This window comes from Nipponia nippon, unplaced genomic scaffold (assembly GCF_047370975.1).
Source record: "Nipponia nippon isolate SJK-2023a ecotype South Korea unplaced genomic scaffold, ASM4737097v1 scaffold_1, whole genome shotgun sequence".
NCBI lineage: Eukaryota > Metazoa > Chordata > Aves > Pelecaniformes > Threskiornithidae > Nipponia > Nipponia nippon.
In genome coordinates this window covers 92,796,603-92,820,880 of record NW_028262290.1, presented here as the reverse complement: position 1 = coordinate 92,820,880, position 24,278 = coordinate 92,796,603, and the positions used below count along the sequence as shown (strand labels likewise).

Here is a 24,278-nt window from a genome sequence, read left to right as displayed (position 1 = left end):
CCTCTCTGAGTACACCCATCCCTTCATCAGTAGCCAGCCTTGCTTTCCAGGGCTTTCACAAAGACAAAATTCAGCAATTTGGATATCCTTCCTATGTTTTCTGGGCCTTATGCATACCATCTTTTCCTTTAATTCTTCAGAAATTGAGTGAAGCTGTAGAGTTCTCATTTTACTCTTATATTCCCCACGGGTGCTCCCTGGGGCCACCATGGCCCCAGCAATGGGATTCTGTGTCGCCTCTTCTAGCAGGCAGCTGATTGACCAGACTTGTATTGTGAGTTTGTGATTAATTTCTAAGAAAATACCAAGAGCCATAATTTTACCTCAGAAATGTGAACTGCTGCATCGTGCTGTCTGCACTGAATTTACCACCTTCTTGTTGTCCTATGGCTTTGGAAGACCTTTGCATGAAGACAAAGGTATTTCCTGGTAAAGGAGCGTGTCTCGAGTTTACCGATGAGTGTAAAGTCTGACTGCCTTGAAACGTGAGTGGCTCTGGGTTAGAATGGCTGAGTTCTGAGATGAGCGGGGAGAAGCTAAAAAGCTCGTCTGTTAAGAAATTAATTTGTGGTTTGGAGGAATTCTAGAAGTGTGTGGGGAGATAAAGCATGGGATGAAGCCTAAAATAAAATTCCAGTAATTTATTTTGAATTAAAAAAAAAAAAGTACCAAAAAGCCACCATGTCCATTTATTAAGGACCAGCCCTGTCTTCTAGTGAATTTACTAATTGTCCCTTTAAAAAATTAAACCAGTATGATTTCCTCTCTTCTCTACCTTCCTTCAGTTCAACTTACTTGTGACCGTTACTAGGACAAAGTCTGCTAAGGATGTTTTGCATGAAGTTATAATGTATCACTGACGCTTTACAATTTATACAAATTGGACTTCTGCCAATCATTTCTCTGGTCACCAGAAGAAATGGAGTCTTTACTTCAAAGATGTATCAGAACTTGAATAGTGGTGTGCTGGTGGGCTGCCATTTGTGGGGCTTTTTACATAGATGCAGTGTGTTCAGGAATCTTCTCACTGAACTTTATGTAATTCGTTCGACTTAATGTCAAGGGTCTGATTTGTAGGGGCTACTCTAGTCCCTTTCAGAGCTGGCTGGAAAGTCACTATGACAGAGAAGCTAGGGATTTCCCCATCAAGGGAAATCCCCACTTGATGGTAAAGCAAAGCTAGACCCTTGCAGACACCTTTTGTTTAGAGGCATGTGAAAAAATTTCCCCTCTGGCATATCAGCTCCAGGAAAATCATGATACGCTGTCATGGTCCCTCCCGTTCCTGCCGTGTAATTAGGGGACCGGGTACGTTACAGATGTTACAGAGGGCACCTTCGCTTTCCTTGTTGCTTCAGTGGTGTGCCAGGCATAGCTTATTCAGATCCAAGTCTCCAATGAGCTAGTATGTACCAGTAAAACCAGTACATCTCCAGTCACATAAATTTGCCTTCATTTTCTGTGATCTTATTTTTCTTTTAGTCACTACATACACATACATACGCATGTACTTATATGAAAAGCATGTATTCGCATAAGTAATAAAAGTAAAAGGGCAGAATATAAGGCCTGCACTAAAGCACAGAATCCTCATTTTTTCCAAAGTAGAGTTTGTTGCCAAATGTTTACACATAACTAACTCAACAAAGATGAGGTAGCCATTTTCCCCTCAATTTATATAATACGCACTTCCTTTGTGAGAGGTCCAAAAGCTTGATACATTGACTGGATATAAAACATAAAAAAACCTTGAACTGAAATCAATGCATCTAATCAATGCATCTTTACTGGTTCTGTGACCTTGGATCGTCCGTGGCTGCTTGGTGGAATCCCACATGCTTTTTACAGAGAGGGTTTTTCCTCCATGTAGAACTGTAGCTCCTTAGTTTTTATTTGTAGGGCTTATCCAGTTCCCTTTCTAAACAATTCCTTTTCTTCTCTCCCATTATTAGAAAAGTTAATTTCATGGAGACCACTTGGGACACTCAATAACCCAGTTTCCACTGGTTTTCACAATATTGCAAATATGCAGGAAGCTCAATTAGTTGTGTAAATTTAGGAGTTGCCTGGTAAATTTGAAAGTAATTGTCTCACATTTATGTAGTTCCATTTGTTACCAGGGATCTAAAGGTTTGGCAAATGTACAGGAGGATGACAATTATATTTACTGTGCTCAGCAATGGTATCCCACCAGCTAGAGAAGGAAGTTATGAATGAAATTGAAATGCAATTTCAGTTTTATTTCAAGGTGATTTCAATTAGCATTTGATCCAGTTAGAATCTGTACTGCTAGGAATCCACAACTGATGGGTTGTATCTGACCACCGCACTGACCTTTACAGCCTACATTTGCCAAAACGGACAGAAGATCCCTGATGTGTTTTCTCTCCTTCACAGGGCAGTAGCACAGTGTTTTCAGCTCATTGTCCCTGAGGGAAGGTTGACTCGGAGACAAAAGCGCTCCTGTGCAGGTCTCAACGTTGTGCTTGCATTTTGGCTTGCTTGATGTCTGCCATCCAGATACGAACAAGGTCCAAGGCTGTGCTATGGAATTATTAATGAACGGTTAGTTTCACTGTGAAATGTGCTCTCAAGCAAGAGGTACATGTTCTGCCAGCATTTTCTGGTAGCCCACAGCACCCACATCCTCTGCAAGTGAGAGGCAATAGGTAATGAGGATGATAAAGGCGCCGCGTGTGTTCTCTGAAACTCACAGGTCAAGATGAGGTTAGTAATTATAGAAAACTCCTAAATGTTACCGCTCGGTCTCCCACCCAGGAGAATCCCTCTGCCCCCCACCCAGCCTCTCTTCTTGAAGAGCATGTAAAAGGTCGTGAAGAAAATTTCGTGTTTGTTTTATGGTATCTGAATGACTCCACTAGCATAGTGTTTGATATCATTACCTTACTATACTCTTGTGAAAAACAAATTGTTCTTGCATTTAGGCGGAGCACAGAGGTGATTCAAGTTGCCGAACACTGTTCAGAGGGAGTCTGTAGCAAAAGAGAAACTGAATAGCTTTGGGTATCTTGCAAATGCCACAAATTTGGGATCATCGGATAGATAATGCATGCAGGCCCATGTGCATGTGCAGGGTACATAACACATGTGCAAATATATCTGTGTGAACACGGGTGGGTAGTTTTTACACATGCAAACACATGGGGGCTAGGCCTGTGCCTCAACAGGGGTGCAGGTGTAGGTATTGCACCTTGTGTCCCTCGCATGCACGGCCTGTGCGCTTACTGCGTGTGATGGACTAGAGGAAATGGCCTCGAGTTGCACCAGGGGAGGTTTAGGTTGGATATTAGGAAAAATTTATTCACGGAAAGGGTAGTCAGGCACTGGAACAGGCTGCCCAGGGAAGTGGTCGAGTCCCCATCCCTGGAGGTATTTAAAAGAGGTGTAGGTGTGGTGCTTAGGCACATGGTTTAGTGGTGGACTTGGCAGTACCAGGTTAACGGTTGGACCTGATGATCTTAAAGGTCTTTTCCAATCTAAACAATTCTATGATTCTATCTTTATACCATTCTGTGCTTTCCTCCAGGTTTCGAGTGGGAGGTAATGGGAAAATAGCAAAACACAGTGTTGCAAAGATCAGTTTCTCAGGCATCAGTCAAAAAGGAAGTATGATACTGACTTGGCAGCAAAGAAAATAGGAGCGGCCCTGCTGTGTAAGGTTTTCTTTTGTCTCTGTGCACTATGAGGAATCTGCTTGCACTGGTTAGTGTGTAGGAATTGTGGTGTTCCTTTAAATAGCTGTCATTATCTGGTGCATTTCCCCACCTGAAATGATTTGAAAATCACTGCAGCCCTGCTACAACAAGTAGATAGGCTGATGTTTTGTAGCAATAGCAAATGGTTTGTGTGCACCCTAGAGTGCTAATAGCATTCCTTTAGAGGGTGTTTGGCATGAACACGAAGGAAAGGCACATCATATAGATATCGCACAGGTTTTGGAAAATGGTAAGCTGCTGGGTTACCTTCATCTGTGTCTGATACTTGGTCATTCCCTTCAGTATTTCAGGGGAATGAGAGAATGAATGTTCAATGATAACTGAAGTGAGGCCAATTTTGGTTGGAAGTCTGTGGCTCGTTTTTTCCACAGGCTTTTTTCCTGCTGGTAGATTCTGGGACTTTCCCTTCCTGGAAGGTTGTTCTCTGTGGCTTGCAGCTTATGGCAAGCTCTCTCTCCAGTGCCCATCTGGCACTTTCAGGAGCTAAGCCAGCTTTCTGCTTCGTCTCACTACTCCCACTCAGAAAAGTTTTCAGAGCAGAGTTACAGATATAATTGCAAGGGGGTCCCTTTTCTTAACCTAGCACAGCACTGTAAAAATTTTCCATGCTTTAGGCGTGGGTACAAACGCTTTGCACAGTCCAGTTGACAGGTCCAGTGTGGCTGCTCAGGGAAGCAGAGAAGGTGGTCGTTTCTTCTGTTGGCTCCATTTGCAAGGTGTCAGCCTTTCACATGGAGGTGCTTGTGTCTGGTTTTGCACTTTTGTTCAAGCGGCAAAAATACTGTCTGACTCTTCAATTGCCACACAGCTACTTGTTTCCCAGAGTAAGCAACACACTGTGGCTAGTGAAAGAAAGGTTCACCTGTCTGAAGTCTGAAAATAAATTCTTGTTTGTTGCTAACAACCGGCAGATGCCTTCTGGAGAAACTCATGAACAGGGGAATGGAGGTCTCCGGGAATTCGCCCTTATAACGGGGTGAGCTGTAGAGGGGAAGCAGAGTGGGGGATGGTGGAGAGGAAGAGTCAAATCTGTCAAGGGGTTTTGGTGTAGCAGCATTAGACTAGAAGCAGCTGCTGGTTTCACCTATAACTGTGCTACACCGGGCAGAAGTTTTTTGAAGTTATAATGTAAGCATATTTGATTAAAATCATGCAGTATTTACTCTTGCTGTGGCCTTTAGTATTCAGACTTCTGCCTAGCAGTTTGAAATAAGTTATGTACTAAAGATCAGTGTGGTGACAGTAGCCTCAGGCTGTGTGTCAGGCTAACCAAAAGGTGCATTCTGATGTCTGACTCTCTTGAAGAGCTTGACTTGGGTCATTCACCGAGGTAAAACAAAGTGTGGCCATTTGGCAGAATTTCAACCTGGATCTTCACTGAGATTTTGGATGCATCCAAATCCACAATGGAGCAATACTCTAGGACAGGGACTACAAACAGATTACCGTTGAAAAGGCTTGGCATGAATACCTGTGCATTGATCTCGATGCACCACCTAGTACAAACAAGAGTCATGTTCCTTTGCCACGGATCTAAATATTTCATTATATTGTTTGTTCGCTGCTTATTTCATCAAACTGAAGAGAAGGAGACCATAATATTCTGTGAAATATTAAGTCTGGACCCAAGTTTCTCCAGGCAACACCGGTGTGAGTAAAGCCATGCCCAATCTCTAACTGAAATTCATTTTACTGCTTTATTGTCTTTAAAAAAAAAAAGTTTCTTAGTTCAAAATAGCAAAATGACTCTATTTTACTCTGAACAGCAGTTTTTCCTTCTAGCATTTTTAGTTACATGATTGATTAAAGTTCATTTTTTCTTTGGTAATGAAGCTACTATTAAACTATCTGTGCATGCAAAAAAGAATATTAGAGTTGAGATTCATGGTCGTCTTCATTTTTAATTTCTTCCATTTTCATATTCTTCACAAAGAAGTCAGTCCCTGATTTAGATTGTGACAAGATACATTGACAGATACCCACAGGAAACTATTAATAAAAATTTTTGGCTCTTTCTCACTCATTCCTTCTTAAAATAGGGGGAGAAAGTAATAACTTAGCATGAATTAGTATCTGTGGCATAAGGATCTAGTAGAAGATTTTTATCTCAAGATGCAGTGTAGAGACAAGGAAGGAAGTGGGATGTCCAGTGGGAAGCTCCAGGATCTGATTCAGTTACAAGTCCAGATATGAATTTCAGTGTTTGTCTGAATCCTCATCTCATCACTAACACAACAGAAAAGGCAGAACTGGAATTGTGGGTGAAAGAATTCATACTATATAACATGCGTCCACTGAATTGCAGCTACAAAATTTACCCTTCAAAGCAACGATCCAAAGAAAAGAATATTGGTTGCACTACTTCAGTGTAAACAAAAGATGTCACTATCAGACACAAAAAGCATCGAGCTAATTAAAGATTGTTCTGAAACTATTCAGATCATACCATTATGATATAATAATGATTATTTTTAGTTTCTTTCTACAAAGGGAAACCACTGAAGACACTCTGTGAAACTACTTTATCTGAAAAAAAAACCACCCAAATTCTGATTTACAAAGCTCCTTTCTTGATAGGAATGTTTATAGAAAGGCTTCCAAGTTCCTGTAAATGCCCCCACGTTTCACACATCATATCATGTGAAGCTGTTCTTGACCCTAAAGAAGATGCGGGTGAATCATTAAACCAAAATGAAAGAAGAAGAATGTGGAGAATAGAAAGTTTGTGAATTGTGAATGCAGAACATAGTATAGAGTAGCACAAAAGGGGAAGTTTCAACGCAGTAGATATTAGAGGAAAAATAACACCAAAGGAACAGATTATCTCCTGCCCTCATCCATGTTTCGGTAGGGTTAAACTAAATGCAGTAGAACAGTGTCTGGTACAGTATGGATCTCAATTTTCATGATCCCATTGAGGTCAAAATCCTATTGCCTCTTCTGGAAGTAAGACTGGATTCATGTGTTGTAATCAGGCTAAGCAGCAGGGCAGCATTTTCACAAAAGGAGCATCATTAGCAACAAAGCTGTATCTGCAGACACAGCCAGGCTCCTTCCAAGGCCAGTTCGATTGGCCTATCCTGCCCCCTTGTTCAGAGTTACCTCCTCCAGAGACATCCTGGGCTGGATCTGAAAATTGTTACCGGGGCCAACTCTCTCTGTTCCAGCTTTCCTGAGAGTTTCAGCTCTTCTCTCTGCTTCTCAAGTGTGTCAGAGCAGAACGTGGTCCTCAGGTTTTCCCGTCTTTATTGAGGTCAAACTCCCAGAAGCCCAGGCTATTTTCTCAAAACCAGTATTTGGAAGAAATGTCCTATCTGCATGCATGAAACTCTTTAGCCCTGCTTCCACTTCTGTCTAGGTGTCCTCTGCTAGACTATCATGATTCTTGTACATATTTTTCAGTGTTTGCTTTTTGGGTTTTTTTTCTAAAGTGTGAGCACAAGATTCAGAGAGGAGATAGTTCAAGGGAAGAAATTAATTGTCCCTCTGTTAGTCCCTTGGGGAATCTTTTCAATGCTCAGTAGAACTGGAGACTTGCATTCATGTCTCTGTGAGTCCTGTCTGCTCTGGGGAACTTCCCCGTTTAGGGGGAAATCCACATTGAGCCACAGCTGGGGGAATCCCAGGCAGCTGGACAAGAGGAGAGAGGGGTGTAAAGGACCTAGAAATTGCTTCAGAGAAGCAAAGGCATCTGTGTAGACAATCTTCAGTGCACGCCACTAGACGTAACTGGACTTGGAAGACTTGCAGACTTGAGAGCTAAGCCTACTAGTTGTTCCATGATGAAACAAGCCGGCCACCTCGGTCCCACTCCCTGGAAACAGCAAGTTTGGAAAGTTGGTGAAAGCAAGTTGTGGAAACTGATGGGAATTTTTGCCTGATAAAGCACTGGGGAAAAGCTGAGTAAACATGTCAGGATTTCACCAGAGACCTCTGATGTTTGCAGAATTAAAAAATAAAGCTTAGGTTCACTAGTTGGGATGTAGAAATTTTATCTACCACGTTGTGTCACAAGCTGGCAAGACGTTATGCAGGGAAGATATCTATATGTGTGTGAATACATGGGCAAGTATAGCACAATAGGACGCAGGCTGTGTAGGTCAGCTGCTTGTGAATATATCTAGAAGGTGAACCCACTCTTTCAATACTTATTTTCAGGTCCAGTTTTGATTACTGGCATTATGCTATTGATCTAACATATCACTAGGTCAAGTTAACTGTGGACATCATCCTACTCTGTGTTTAGGATGAGAATTTATATATATATTTGCCTCCATTTAAGCAGTTTGTTCTGTGAGAACAACTCCGACAAACGTCTTTTTGAACCTATCCAAACCAATGGAAGTTTTTCTATTTCTTTCACAGGATGTTTAGAACAGAATATAATTTTCTAGCTGAACGATAATGGAGATGTTAGTGGTTTGACCTTGCTATACATGAAGGACTAGAAAGAATACAGTACTGTTGTTTTCCCATCTTATGAAAACCATAAGATAGATGACAGCAGAAGATGTATTAGGAAATATTCAAATGTTGATAAAAATGTTGATCAATTTTGGATCCCATAAGAACTGCCCTGAAAGGTAAAAAGCACAGGTTTCTTTTATTTTCCTTACCTTGTCATCTCCTTAAACAAATCGGTATGTCACTCAGCAGAGTGTAGTGTTACATTAATTATAGCATGCCACATGGCATTTAAATTCAGGAAAAAAATCTAAAAGTCAAATCACTTCTCCTTCTTAAGAAGTTTGTATAATATGTAGAATTTCTATTTCTTAAGCTATTTCTATCATTGCCACCTTTTCCTAAAATTTTTACATGTGTCTCTGTATAGTAAGCGGTTACATGATATTTATAGATGTTCTTTGGTTGCCAATTCATGTTTTTATTTTCTAGCAATTTTAGGATGTTCCTCTGTAGCTGTTCTTTCCAATTATACTATTGTAAAATCTTATATATAGATCAAGAATCTGGACTGGTTAAATAAATCTCTGTATGTAGAAAGCCTTTTTTTCAGTCATGCAACAGCATAATTGCCTCACCTGGCACTCATATCATATGCCAGTAGTGGCACACGTAGACATATCTCTGCAATGCACTGGATGCTGATTTACAAAAAAAGTACTTTTTAAAAATCTGCTCAGATATAAGTGCTAGGGAGCTCACCAAAGCTCTTCATTTGTACTGTATTTATTTATTGCTTATTGATTTCCCAGGGTGTCCAGACTGAAAATATATGTTGTATGGTGTTGTGCCTGGAAATCAGAGTAAAACTCATTTTGCAGTAGGCTTTGTGCAACACTTTGCCATTGTAGTAGATTCTTTACAGTATACTCATTTTACTTGGCTGTGGTGGAATAAGGGAGCTACTGATGCAGCTATTCTAGTAAATAAGTATAATTAAACTGTATAATTTGGTACACAATCATCCCAATTATGCAAGCATTTACAAATCTCAGCCAGGATACTTTAGAAGCAAATTTTATTTGGAAAATGTGTAATTTACAGAAGCATTATAGTGTTTAGGAATGCTGTAGAGTACCATACCATTAACTCAAGGACTACATATTATTTATTCATTTGTTTATTCATTTGCATATATTCCTATTAAAATTAGAATTTTTACTCAGGTACTGCAAAACCCATTGCTATCAAGGTGGTTCTCTCCTCTTAGAGCTTAGATTATAAGAGTAACCCAAAAAGATAACAGAGGAGCACAGTCCGGTAAAGAAGAGGGAACTTGAATTGATCTCACTATAGCATTTTTAGGACTCGGAACAAAGGAGATTTTAAAGGAAAATGTGAAGGCACACATAAGTAGGATAGAAGAAAATACAAAGGTGTAGATCTCAAAATTTGATAGGTGGCTGTATCACAAGTTATTTGGAAGGACCCTCTCATACTCAGCATTTCAAACAACGCAGTAAACAGATTAGGGATAGACTGTGACCGGTCCTACAAACAGAAGACTGGTAGGGTTATACTTAATATGATAAAAAAGCAAGAATAAGAGATGCCTCAAGAAAGGAAACGAAATCAAGATATCAAGGTAGAAAGTTTGTCTTTGCTGAAACAGTTGCATGGTGCAAGACTGTGTTGCCAAAGCTAGGAAAAGACATAACTGGGGGAGAATGATTAACCATATTAAGCTTACACAGATGATTACACATCCACAGTGAGTTGTCAGAAAGACAGGCTGAGTTGTTAGCTTGGCTAAAATGATTCATGCCTAGAGTGGAAATGTGGATTTGTAAGCAATGAGCATGAAGTTGTTAAGCACACCGGGGGAGTGATTATTCAGAGATAAGGGGCAAAAGAAGAGAAGGGAACCAAACCCAGAGTTTGACAGAACACCCCGTCCCCCTTGGAGTGCTGGAGTGGAACGAAGATGCCTCCGAACAGCTCTGTGAGCTGCTACAGAGGGCGGAGGAGAATGAGGAGAGAATGGAGACCCTGAAGTCAATGAGTGTCAAATTTTCAGAAATGGCGTTGTAGTTGTCTCAAGAACAACTGGCAGACCAAGAATGGGAAGCCTGCAGTGCTAGAATTGTAAGCTTTGGTTAAGAAGTCACTAGAGACTACGGTGAAAATCATTTAGTTGAATTCAGTTGCTCGCAACTGAACTGGGGGAGGCCGGAGATGTAATTAAAAAAACAGCTCTAGACAGTGTGCTCATAGGTGCCATATTCAACATACCTGGAGTATCTGAAATCATTACTTAGCTTTACTTGCTAAGTGAGACCACATTGCTACATAATTATAAAAGAAAGAGCTCTTCCATGTTCCCAGTATAAAGCCTGCAGGGAACAGCTGTAGCTAGTTAAGGGAGAAGACTGGTAGCATAGGATGAATTAGTCAAAAGAAATTAAAATGCATGTAAAGAATAAAAACTGAGTAGCTGGTTGGTAAAAAAAAAAACAAACAACCCAAACCAAAAACCTCACCAATGCAACGCCAGCTAGTCAAAACAAACCCAAACTAATAAAGGTACATGGTGAAAAGGAAGAAAAATACAGATATTGGAAACTGACAACTAGAAATAATTGATAGAGTTCAGAAAAATACATTTTAAAATCAACAGGAAGAGCTATGTTAACATTGCACTGATTTTGAAGAGACAAATTTGCTGCTCATATTTGTATCAAGTTCTTGAATGTGAATATTGTGCATTTATTACCTTATTAATAAAAATTATATTTACCTGCTCCCTAATGAATCTTATTCCAACAGAGATGAGAGAGAAAAAGCTGTAGAAGTAGCAGACTTAAGGATAGAATATAATCAAGGTTATTTGTGTTGGGAGGAGAAACAGACAGATAGGAAAAAAGGTTAAGAAAAAGAGAGAGGGAGTAATGCAGGGAGGTGCAAAATAGACCAGGAGCTGGAATAGGGAAGGATCGTGATGGCAAGAGAAAATATTAAATGGGGAGAGCAGAGAAAAACTTCTACTTGTGAGGTGAGAAGGCAGAGAAAGCTAAAGAAAAGGCATGAGCAACTGAAAGCAAGCTAAAGTGAGGAGGAAAATCACAGCATATATTTAATCAGTTATCACTTGAAAGAAATTGATGGCTTCTGGTATGATTTAGCACATATTCAGTAATATCCTTAAAGTTCTCAACCAGAAAGGAGACCCATTCGGTTAGACACTCGATAGCTGTAAGGACTCATCTTAACACTTTTGCCCCGCTGGGCTTTTTTGCGTGAAATCAACCTCTTTCCAGAAGTATCTTCTTTCTGATCATACATTCTAGCTCAAAGTTTACATTTTTCTTTTCCTTTTATGAAGATTAATTTTTTCATCTGAGAAAGATGATTAAAAGAGTTTACTTTCTTCTGGATTATCTGTTCACTCTCCAATTCTTGCTTTATGAACTCGCCCTCTTATATTAGAAAGTTCTTCTGCTGACCATTACTGGAATGAGTGATCTTTCTACACAGAAACATAGTGAAGCTATCTTTCATCTTTTCTTTCTAAAATGGTATCAAGAAGCTGCTGGCAGTATGGGTTCAGTCTGATTCAGTCCTGTAAATTTCGTCTCCACTGCCTGTGGTAGAAGATCAATTTTCATGTTTTCTTCCTTATTCAGACTAAAAGCCTTTTGGAAATCACCAGAAGATTTGTTTGAATGTGGTCTGTATCTCAGATACAGAGGTAACATTTTAGAGCTAACTTCAGGATGGAAGACTAAAGGGATAGATCTGAATGATGAAACGAAACTTGGAAGTACTTGGAACACTGCAAGACAACAAACCAAACCCAAATATTTTAAGTTCTAATTGGAATGCACCCAAAACTAGCAAAATGTTTCAGTCAGGAGCAAAGGGTGAGAAAGGCTTTGGGAAGTTCCAGCAAAAGCTGAGATTTGATTAAGGCTAATCTTGAAGTTCCCCCACCCACATATGTCACCTGATATTCAAAAATATGCACAGAAAACAGAAACTGTATGGAAGATTTTAGTTTCAGCTGCATTTCCTAGGCTTACTTACAGGACCAAGATGAAATGACAAAAGTTAATCTCATTGGTTCTCTTAGAAAGTAGGAATCTCTTCTGAAAGGCTGCAGCATAAGGAAAGATGCCTTTCTTAAAAGGCTGCCCTTTAAAAGATGAAGCAGTAAAACCTGTTGGTGTTTTTCTTAATGTTTGCTTAAATCTCTACATTCATTCAGAAGAGTGGATGTCCACTTATGCTTTGGAAACATATAATAAAATACATTCCTGGCTGCAAAGATGTTAAGATCAGCATAAGCAGATGAAGAAGGGTAAGAGGGAGGAAATAGTGAAATCTCCGTGTTCCTGAGGTGCAGTTTTTAGCATAGCCTTTGTATATGTTTACCCTTTAGACTTCAATAGGTAAATAGATACCAAAGGTAGCTTTAAATAAAGAATTCTACTTTCACAATGTAAATTAGATGTTTCAAAGTCTTCATGTATTCCAGCTGAACTACTGTTGTCTCTGAACTAATTCATATGAAGCTCTGCACTGTAGACCTACTGAAATGCAGTAAATAACCTCAAGTTTTATGAATCTCAAATCCAGGATCTTTGCTACCACCCTTCCTGTCAGCCAATAACAGATGGGACATGAGAACTGGAAGAACTTAGATCATGGAATTAATCTTCATTTTTAGCTTGCAGAAATTATCTTTTTTAATTAACTGAGGAGATGAAGTCTTTTAACAAAAGAAAAAATAATGAAAAGCAAAAGATCTGTGATACTGTAGAATATCTTAAGTGAGTCATCAAAGACTGCAGAAAAAAAACAAACACAAAAAGGTGTATACAAGTAGATATAATACCAAATATAAAACTCAGATCTCTGGATCCCTATCTTAGATCCCTAATGACTGAAAGGAAGGGATGAGTGTAAGAGATCTGATGTACAAGGAAACTGCAATGTTTAGATACAGCTTGAGTATGTAGGTTTACAGAGCTGGATAAGTAAAAGATGGCATATAACAGTGAGACTGAGCTGAAGATGTGTTGTCTTGATGACTGAGACTGGAGAGAAGGTTTTTGGGAGAAGGGCTTAAAGTTCTGCCTGTGTTGTCTTTAAAGCTGATGGCTAGACACTATGAGAAAATAACGAAACAAGGTGTTCATTAGGATGGCGGAGGAAAGGTCCAGGGAAAAAAAAATTGCGAAAGGCTAAGGCTAGCAGGAGAGAGCTGCAACAGCTGCATTTTTATGTGAGATCCTTTAGCAATAAGTGATATAAGGAAAAAAGAAGCAGAATCATTGAGTCCGAGACTAATTGAGGGTGGAAGAGATCTCTGGAGGTCACTTAGTCCAAGCTCCTGCTGAAAACAGGGAGTGTGTCACAGTCAGATCAGGTTGCTCAGGCCTTGCCCAGCTGGGTTTTGTTACACACCGTCTCCCTGGGCACCTGTTCGACTGCTTAACCACCCTCCCTGTGACCAGGCGTGAAACTCTAGAGGACCATGTTGGATGTTGGAGAACGGTACAATCATTTAATTTTAAAAGGATGATTTCAGCATTAGGATAAAGTGCCAGAAGTTGTCAGTGAAGGAGGTTTCAGGACTGGTAGGTCAAAAGCAATTTTATACAAGCCCTTGAAGTACGGCACAGAAGGAGTTGAGACTTTTATAAAAAACTTCTACGAGCTCTAGAGATAAGAGAACTTAAGTTTTATTTACATTGGTAGATAGATGGTTAGTTTTTATGTGATTTGGCAGATTTATCTCTTTCAATGGCTGACCTGCCCATATTTCTAACCCAGGTTTATGTCCCCATCTCTCTGAAATGGTCATGGTCAGATACCTTTCCTAACGTTTAAAATATTCTGGGGAATGAGAGCCAGAATTAAAAAGAAAGATTTAATTTAGCCAGAATGCCTTCAATAGTGGGTCTTCTGTTTAAGGTTCTTTTTGGCTTTCAAAATACAAGATGAAATGCCTCATAGTGCGCAATCATCACCCAAAACCAAAGTCAATAAAAATGCTGTTCATTTTGTTGGAAGCAGAGTTAGGCTGACACTTTGCGGTTTTGAAAATTCTACCCATGGATGACAACTGAAACTACTCAGAATATTAACTGTGATGGAAAAAATTCATAAGTAATAATATTTGAGACTGGGAGTTACATCTCACAATCTAGCAATGCCGTGTACTTGTGTAGGTGCCGGACCAACTCAGTTTTCTCACCTCTATGCCACACACACAGAGTGACACCCTGCCTGAGGCAAGGCAGAACTACTTTATTATCAAAGGGTGTCTCAGGGGGCCACAAAATAATGAAACAATAGCTTGAATGTCACAAGCACACAACAAGCAGGCGAAGCACATAGCAGATTTCCAGCTAAACGGCAACCCGGATGCTCATTTAGCTGGTAAGTAAAATTTATAGTAGAAATACTACATTTCAGGTCCTAGGGAGAGACTTGCACCTTGCGTAAGTTCTAGATTACCTGCTGGAGTGTGCCGTAGTTCCTCACAAGTTTGTGCATCTAGGCTTCACTGCTGAGGTGTCAGTGAAATAGGAGTAGTTGTGTTTTGAGGTCAAACTCCAGTCAAGCTGATGTTAGGATGCAGCTAAGGTGGGTACCTGGTCTCAGGAACTGGATAGTTTTCTTGTTTCTTAATCTAGAAGTAACTTCAAGGTCCTGTCTTTCATCTCCCAGAAGTGTAGTGCTTCTGACTTTGCTGCTGCCCACGTAACTGTCACCATTCCTCCTGCATTTTTGCTGAAATAGCAACCTTCTTTCTGGTCAGCCACCAAATTAACATCACGATAGTGTCACTGAAGGCTCACTAAAAAGGGATCTGTGTCTAAAGCCAAGAAGAGCCAAAGGCCAGTTTAAATGTGACTCTGTTCTGAAGTCACCATGGAAGAATTTCACCTTCTGTAGGAACAGCTGACATCATCACTTGCATTGGTGACTGGAGAAGGGGTTTTCCCCTGATTTTATCTCTGCCCAGCTTGTAGTGATGACCAACTAAAGGAGGCGATATTTGATTCAGTTCTGTGTGAAAAAGTTCGGTCTTTTGCAGCAAGGACTTCCACAGGTTGACTCAATGTATACAGGAGCACTTCCTTTCTTTCACTTTATATTCCAGTCACTCTGAAAGCAGTGAGTTTGGACAGAACATACTAAGGGACATAAGAAGATCTTCTGGAGAAAAATTTCAAGAAGGAAAGAAGCCATCATGAGCTCTAGAGATCAGGCTGGATTTATGCTACCATGTCATACATGAAAATAAGGACATTTATGATGGGACATACTGAAGATGACAAACGTGAAACCGCATTACTGGAAGCACTTTATTAACTGCTTAATTTATTTATTTAACATTACAGTTCTGCACAGAGCAGAACTGCCCTTGAGATGTTAAGTCTGGATGAATTCATAAAGCTGAACAATACCTTTGGTGAGCTCAGTGAGCAGTGGATACTGCTGTATAGAAAAGATCCTTATTTTGAGTCAAAGTTGAAGAACAAAGGAACGGTTGTGCCTGGCCAGACTGATCAGATGGAATGGCCTTTTAGCCCTTTTCCAATGGTGGCTGAGAGCCGATGCCTAGGGGGGAATTAAAAGGTAAGGTAAGGATATAGTGAAACTTTTCCAGAATCTTCCTCTGGCCTTCAGTAATGTGTAGCTCATGGACTTCCATCGCCAAAGGCTTTCCTGCTCAGTGATCCTTTACGGATTTTTCCAGTTGCTTATCAAGCCCATACAGCACCTTTCTACACACACTCTTCTGCAGCAAGGAATTCCACAGTTTAGCTCACGGTATAAAGGAGCACTTCCTTTGTTCCAGCCTGCTCTGTACAAGTTGTATCTGATGCCCCTTGGCTCTCGTCTTGGAGGAGAGGCTACGGACAGTCATTACCTATTCACTTTCCCTATGGCACCTACATAACATATGGCACCTACATACATATGGCACTTTCCCTATGGCTTTCTAAACACATCCTTCGTCAGCCACCTCTTTTGCATGATGGAGTCTTCTGAGTCTGTATCCTACACAGCAGCATGTTCCACACTCGTGTAGGTAATATATGTACCTGTGAATTATTCTCACGCTCCAAAGCTTCCAGATGAACAGGTAGTTTGGAAGGAAGGCTGGCTTACTGACTTGACACGTGTTTTCTCCATAGAAAATTCTGATTAATTTTAAATAATATATTATTTTCATGGAAAATGATGAATTTGGTGGTAAAAGCATTAAAGTTTTAACAATACTCATCCTCATCTCTCTTCATCCCATTTCTTCCCATAAACTGGTTTAGAAAGTAGATATTTTGGTTTACTTGAAAGCCCAACTTTACTTTTATACTGGAAATCAGTTTAGCCAGAAAAATTGACTCCTCTGGAAAAAAGGTCCAAAATCAAACTACTCTGCGTGGTTGCTTTCGTTCTCAGTGGCTGAAGCCCAGATTATTGGAGGGCAGAAATGGAGGTAAAAGGCATACTTTCATAAAAAGGGAAGCAAGCAGTCAGTTGTAACTAGTGTTTGACCCATCTACCCTTGATGTTTTATTCTTCTGCAGTTTGGTCTCTAGAGAATGAAAGATAGTAAGGCTTGGAGCTGTGATTTGGGAGCAAGAAGGGGACTGTGAGGCATGGTGAGATGAGTGAGGGACAAAGATTAAGGGGAAGGATAAAAGGGGAGTTGGATAAATATGTACTGCAGAAACAGGGTAATCGTGCTTCCGCATATGCAGAAAACCTGTGCTTTGGCTGTTGGATTAAGTAATGATTCATCACTGCAACAGAATAAAGAAAAAAATTTATATTTTCTTCCTCATTCTGGCTTTGCCACATGGGCAGGGGAAACCAGCTTCTTGATTTTAAGATATAGCATGAAAGTTTTCAGTAGAGAATCAAGTATGCACTGAAGGTGCTATACTAATAGCACAGAGACCAAAATCCTCTGTGTAACCACAGAAAAGCTCACAGAGGCAGCAGCAATGTAGACTTCCCAAACATTGACATACAGCAATCTTATTCTGAGAGAATCACTCCTTCCTTTCCCTTTCCTTTCCCTTTCCTTTCCCTTTCCTTTCCCTTTCCTTTCCCTCCATCCACAGTACTAGAAATGGTTGAGTGACCTCTTCTGTGTCAGCCACTTGTTGAAAAACTTTCAGACTTAGGGGCAAGGGACACAGCTCTATTGATTTCAGTGAATGTTGCACTTGATGGACCGGGGCTGGCTGACTGTCACCTTTTGGTTTCCAATAGAACATAAACTACGTTGGGAGTTCTTGAAGACGGAGACATACAATACAGGACGTTTTGACTCAGCAAAATCAACCCCTTCTACGAAAGGTCCGTTTCGAATTTCTTTTAGGGGCAGAGAGGCACTGAATGTGCAGCACGGACAGGATGTCATAGCTCCCGTTCCTCGAGAGTCGGGGCTTTGCCTTGTTCTGTTTCCTGACGAACTGCAGAAAACATTATTTCCTGTCACATGTGTTCTAAAATAATCCCCACTGCCGGAGTGAATAAACCAAAAGAGGTCTGCGTGTTTCAGACAGCATTATGTTGCTACATAAATCGTCCACCAAAACATCAAATGGAAATACTTTTCTTCTGTATAATCACTCCTATGGGTGTCAGTTATGTAGAAGTGGAGGAAGCTTCAGCAAAGAGAGGACAGAAGAGCTAGTGGAACAGCTGCTGTCTCTTTGTTTGCTGTGTGAACTTTTTCTCCCTTGAGCTTCTTGGGATTGGTATTTCAGCCAGCATAAGCTATTGCCACCTGGACTAGCACCAGCTCTGCCGCTCAGCTATGAGTCGTAGCAACACACATAGCAGAAATAGGTCTTGGGAAAGTCACAGCAGCAACTAGTTACCCCTAGGGATGCGTATCCCAATACCTACAACTTCCAGTAGCCCTCCTCCTTCCTACGTTCTTTCTACTGAAGACACTTCTTTTGGAAAAGACAATACACAAAGTGACGTGTGGAAATGTTAATTTGCTCATCTCTTTATGCTGCTTCTCTGTTTCTTGTATTGAAGGGGCCAACGTATTTGGTTAATATAGATGCTAACCTTTTCCAAATACATCTGTCATAATCCTGCTGACCCCAAGATGTGGAATGAAGGTGAGTCTGGTGAAGATGTTTAGATTCATGCATTGGGTTCATGAAGTTCTTCAGGTCTAGCAAATCTGCAGTTGTTTTTTAGCTCTGGCTTTTCAGGCATGTTTTCTAGGCACTGAATCTCTGCAACCACCTCCAGGAAAAGGGATCTTGTCGTCCAGCTGCCCCAGCTCATTTTTGAAAGCAGTCTGTAGCATTTGTCTTTGATATTTCTTTCCTACTGTGATACTTTGTGTTCAGCCCTGCAAACAACCTGGTGCCATTAAGCCACAGCCATCCCATTGTTCTGCGGTGCTTCCAATTTGCATGGAAAATTATTCATGTTAATAACTCTCCATTGTTCATGTCTTATCTTCCTAAGTCATGTCGGAGAGCTGCACAATACAGGCCCTGCTGTCAAAAGGCTTCTGTACACTTTAAGGCATGAAGTGATTTGCCTTCAGTGAATTTAAATGAATTCAAGGCTTTTGGGGACTTACATAAAATCAGCCAGAATTCTTAAGATTTTCTTAATTTCCCTTCAGGTCACATTGTCCACCTTTGCCTCTGATAGCAGTCTTTGACCCAAATACTTCTGCCTGTGCTACTGCTGAGCCTTGTGGCGTTTCAGAGGCAGACTGCTTGTCGTTCTGCGCGGCGATGGAAGGCACTCAGCTCGCAGTGCAAGGGAAGGGTACTTTCTCAGCTGAGGTCAAGTTAAGGTATTGATTACAGATATCACCTGAATTCAGCAAACAGTATTTGGCCTACCCTTGCATTTGCTGCAAAGGGGTTTGCCTGTTCCTACAAACTGACAGGATAATTGCTGGTCATGTCAAGATACTGAGGCTTTTAGATTCATTGCCATTCTTCCCCATTTGTATCTATAAGGTAATGCTCTGGAAAAAAAAAATGTTTTTTAGTTGTTAGGTTCATGAACGTGTTTTCCTAATCTTCAAAAACTGCTGACATGCTCCTATTACAGGAAAAAAGTTAATGTTTGATGAGTATAATCCAAGCTACAGAAGTAACACTAATATAAGATGCAATGTCTTGTACACAACTGCAGAAAACTGTAACATGTTTTTAGAGTATAAGGGAGTACTTTAAAAAACATCAAAGCATCTTTTCAGTTGCTGTTTAAAACCACTCTTGTTTCTCAGTTTTTAAGCACTATCACTCAGCACTGGTTTTGCTTCCTAATGTTGATTTGCTTTCAGCTGAGCTTTTGTTTCACAAACTTTGTGAAACACACCTGCTTAAACACTTTGGCAATATGGAGCAAATCTGAAAATGGCTCAGTATCTATTATTTCACAACTGAAACCCAGTCAGGTTTCTTTTGTATTTTAGTATGATATTGTAAGCCACACAGGAAACCTACCTTCATTTCTATAGTGACTTATTCTAGAATATTTGGTCAGATACTATCAACTATATAATATATTAAAATTACTCAGTGTTGGCACCACTCCTAAATACAAGCCCATCTACATGCATTATAGCTCTATTCAGATATTAAAAGAGCATAAAATGAGTTTCATTTTCTGCCAGACGACAAATAAAGTAACCATCAAAGCAGGTGAAATAATAATCACATGAAAAAAGACACTGTGAAATTTCCTGAAATGTCTTATTTCTTTATTTACAAAAAGATTAGGTCAAGCGAATCTTTTATGACAAATGGTGTTCCTGTTCCTACTGAAATCAATGACAAAGCTTCATTGACTTCACTGGCAGCATAAACTGTTCCTGTTAGGCAGTAAAAATACAAACCCTGAGTGTGCCTTCGTGGACTTCAGTGTAAATTTGCATTAACCCTACCCAAGTCTAACCAGAGTTTGACTACTGCATTCCCTCCAGGTGGGTTTGACTCTTTCTCAACAAAGTACAATTATTCATAATGAAGAGACAAAAGTATTTTTGCTTACAGAACCAGGTTCAAAGACATGAGTTAATGAAACAAAACTTAGTAAGTCTACTGATAAGCAGAATTTTCAGCTTGTGTCATCAGCATTGCCAGATGGATTTCAGTGGAAATATACTGCTTTTTCACAAGTAGTGTTCTGGCAGACTACACAATTTTCTCAGGTTCAGGCAAAGCTTAGACACAAGAAAGACTAAAAACTTTCTGGTCTCAGAGACAAATAGATCTCCTTGCTCCCCACCCTTCTCTCCATTCCAATTTCCCCCAGCATTTGTATAATGGTATTTTTCAGAAATCTTGTCACAGGATTCCCCAAACCCCCAAAGGCTCATTAAAAAGCCTTAGTTTGAAGAAAGGTCCTTTTGTGGATTAGTAACTGGTTAGAGGATGAAAAGCAAAGGTGGGAGCTACTGATCATTTTTCACAATTAAAGGAAGTTGCAAGAGGAAGGCAGGGAACAGAGACCGTGCCAGGTCCGGCATTGTCCAAGTACATTCACAAATGGGCTGGAACTGGTGGTGGATAGCCAAGGTGGCTGATGACACAAAGTTGTTTCCAATAGTCAAAAACAAAAGCTGCCTGAGAAAGTAGCACAGGGGTCTCACGATATCAACTGACTGGGTAGTAAAATGGCAGAGAAAATACAATGCCGATAAATACAAAACAGCACATATGGGAAAAATACAGCCCTAATAAATGCACACGGTTCTGAATGAGCAGTTGTCGCTCAAGAAAGAGATCTTGGAGTCACTGTAAATGTTAACATAAAAACACCAGCTTAACATTCAGACCAGGGACTGGGTGTGCCCTTGGCTCACAAACCTGACCTGCTGGTTGCCAGAAATGGGAAGATATAAAAGGGGAAGGAACCCTCTGTACTCACCCTGCTTCTCATAAGTGTCCACTACTTGCCACTGGCGAGAGATGTGGAGATATAGGGAACTTTGCGATGACCTAGAAGAGCTGCTCTTCTATCCTTATGTAAAATGAACTGTTTGAGAGAGTAGGTCTAACCTGGAGTCACAAAGGAAAGTGAAACTATAGAGAAGTATACAATCTGAGAAGCAATGTCTCAATTCATGCATGTAATCAAGTCCCAGGCAAAGGACCAAAGAATCAGAAAAAACAAAAAAGCCTCAGAAAAGACCACAAGGAGACCCCAAATTAACCCCTGACAGGTTAGAAGCTTGCTGGATGTCACTGGTGCTTTAGCACAGGATGACCGAGACTCCAAAATACCACAGTAAAACATCACAGAAACTCTTGAAGAGCTCAGAGACAGAAGTGAATGATTTGTCCTGCAACTGCAAGGTGTCTGGGAGAACCACCTCCTGGCACTGACCACAGCTGCTTCTGCGGCTGATTCAAAGATTCCTGCTGACTATGGTGGGTCAGACCCTAATGGCTCTCAACTGATGGCTGAACATCTCAGTGATGTTCACCAAGCTTCACTGGGAACTTCAAAACTGACCTCTTTCTACTCGCAGAGTTTTCATGGACTGTATAAGAGAAGTCCAACGGATATTACGGTCTACTGGCTTCCTGCAGAGAGGTGTTGTGAAGGCTGTGTTCCCCTAGGGTTACATGTCTATGAGCTGGAAGCAGAGGTTAGGTTATTATAACATTATTTTTCCATTTGAGGACACTTTGAAGTGTGCCCGGAGAAATGAATACATACCTAGCTTATCAAGGGAACGCATTTGGATATTTTCACTCACACTCAGCAATGGACTATTCTTAGTAACTAATAATATACATGTGCCTTGCAGCATGCTTTTTGATAGCCTTGTTTCTATTCTTTAGGGATCTAGTATTTTACCATATTTCCCAAGAATCCTGGATTAAAAATCCTTTTTATAACATGTCAGTTTCTCACAGTGAAAAATAAATAGAGCTGCTGCTAGGACCAATTTCTTATATACGCATTGGAGGTAAAAGTGTCAGGTTGACCTGATAAGTATGTGCAAGTCAAAGCAGTATAAATTAAGGGTTAGAACTGACTGCTACAAATGTTAAAGAAATTATGTAATTTTTAACCACTTAGTGAAATCAGAATTCTCAAGGCCTATTATTTTTTCTATCTCTATTTTCTAGATGTTTAAACCAAGCACCCCACAGCAATCCTGGTATCTGCACTTCAGTTGCAATCCATCATGAGTTTTAAGGTGGATTCATTTTTTTCTAAAGCCTGAAGTACATAGAAACCAAAGTAGCTGCTGGCAGGTTTAGAGACACAGAAGTGCAGTAATTTGGTACACAGTTGCCATGGCAGCTAACCTACATCTAAATTATCCTGTACGCTTTTCTCAGCTATTCTCTAGCATTCCTCCTGTCTGAATTGTCGGTTCCTTTTTCTTGAGACCTGCCTTCCGCAAAGCCCTCCTTTGTGCCACTTTGGCCTCGTCTGCTGGCTCAGCCCTTTCATCCTGGCGTACTCCATATTCTGTTGATATTATCCGTTAATGGAAGGGGAAGCGAGAGGAGTACGAGGCAGAAGGAGATGACAGTCTTCCAGCTACTCTGCCTGTTGAGAGCAGCTTCTTGAAAGCTGATATTTGCTGAAGTAAACCACAGTGGCAACTCCCTTCAGTTTCAGGACTTAAAGCTTGCTGCAACATCACTGATTTTGATGAAGTTACTGCAGATTCACAGTGACATAATATAAAAGCCAAATTTGGCCTTAAGACCAATTTATCACATGATGAACGAATTCTGCTCTGTGGATACATGGCAGCAAATCAGGGTGTGTCACAGATGCATCACCACAGGGTGCTATCTCTTGTATCCAGAAAGCAGGGTTTGAAATGCTTTATCAATGTTTATTACCAAGTAGAAATATTAACAGAAAGGGCAATGAGTCCTCCAAGCTCTTTCCCTTCTATTGACCTCCCTCTCAGCATGGTTAGAAAACAAGTCCAGTGCTATTTATGAATTTTAAGGTTTCATTATTTATTTCTGGTGAAACAGTTCCTTTCTGTCAAATCACTCTATTTCAGAGGAAGACCATTCCACTGGCTATTTCTGACCAATCATCCTTTTTATCTCCCTTCTTGCCACCTCTGAGAATTAAGTTGTGATGCCACTTCAGGGGAACCCAGCCCTTATCAGTTCCTGACAGATCATGGATACGTGACGCGCCTTCTGCCTATGGCTGAATGTGAGCGCAGGTTTTACAGAAAGTGAGATCAGAAGATAAGAAGTAGAGAGTATTTACTTATTTTTAACATAGTAAGCTCAACGTACTGTCAAAGCAGAAGTTTTGCCTAATTTTTTTAAGAAGGTTTAGTTTCGGTATCAGTTTGGTTGGTTGTTAGTTTTCAGGCAATTGCCTAGAAGACGATTGCTGCTGCTGAAGACTTGGCATTGCCAGATACATTTGTGTGCAAAGTCAAGAAGCGGGGATTACTCAATTTATCATCCTTATATGACAAAGAAGTAGAAAAATCCCCTGATTTGTAGGATTACAGGCCTTGCTAAAGTGATCTCTCTTTTCAGGGATACTGAAAGCTATGAGATTCAGCAAGAGTTTTTTGCTCTTATTTTCTGAGTTCATTTATTCAGACCAGTCATCTCAGGATACCTTGCTTTTTAAAATGCACTTTCAAAAGATTAAAAACAGTGCAGATACTAAGCACAAGGAATAAGATCTTGAAAAGTGACAATGAATAAACACTTTATGATGATTTAGGCTTGCTGAAGACCTGCTCCCATAAATGCATTATGTGGTAGTTTATTAAACAACTGCTGAAGAACTAAAACAATCACTTTTTGGAATAATTGGCAAGAGAGAGGTCTAGCAACAGTATCAGGATTCCCCCTCTAGACCTATGGGGAGGAAAAGGAGATACTATACATCATGGTAAATGTTTGAGAGAGAAGTGGATTTCCTCCCACTGCTTTTTAATCTTGGTATGTTACACTCTCCCACTCTGATTTTTGCTCTTTCACTGTAAAAAGCTGCATGCATGCAATGAAATTGTAATAAGGGAAAGCACTGCAGGCTGAAGGAGGCATCCTGAAGGGAGTCATGAAACTTGAAAATAAAACAGAGAATCACACTTCCCATTCAGAA

The 24,278-nt window shown here is 40.3% G+C and overlaps 1 protein-coding gene across 1 annotated transcript in view; it reads right to left on the bottom strand.

Annotated features, from left to right (window-relative positions):
- The window catches only part of NQO2 (N-ribosyldihydronicotinamide:quinone dehydrogenase 2), a 53,127-nt gene extending 31,914 nt beyond the window's left edge, over positions 1-21,213 (bottom strand). The window contains exons 1-3 of the mRNA XM_087762500.1: positions 21,090-21,213; positions 14,664-19,179; positions 2,335-2,544 (exon numbers count right to left, since the gene is read on the bottom strand). The gene's annotated coding sequence lies outside the window, so the exon portion shown is untranslated. The remainder of the gene's footprint in view (positions 1-2,334; positions 2,545-14,663; positions 19,180-21,089) is intronic.
- Positions 21,214-24,278: the final 3,065 nt, after the last annotated feature.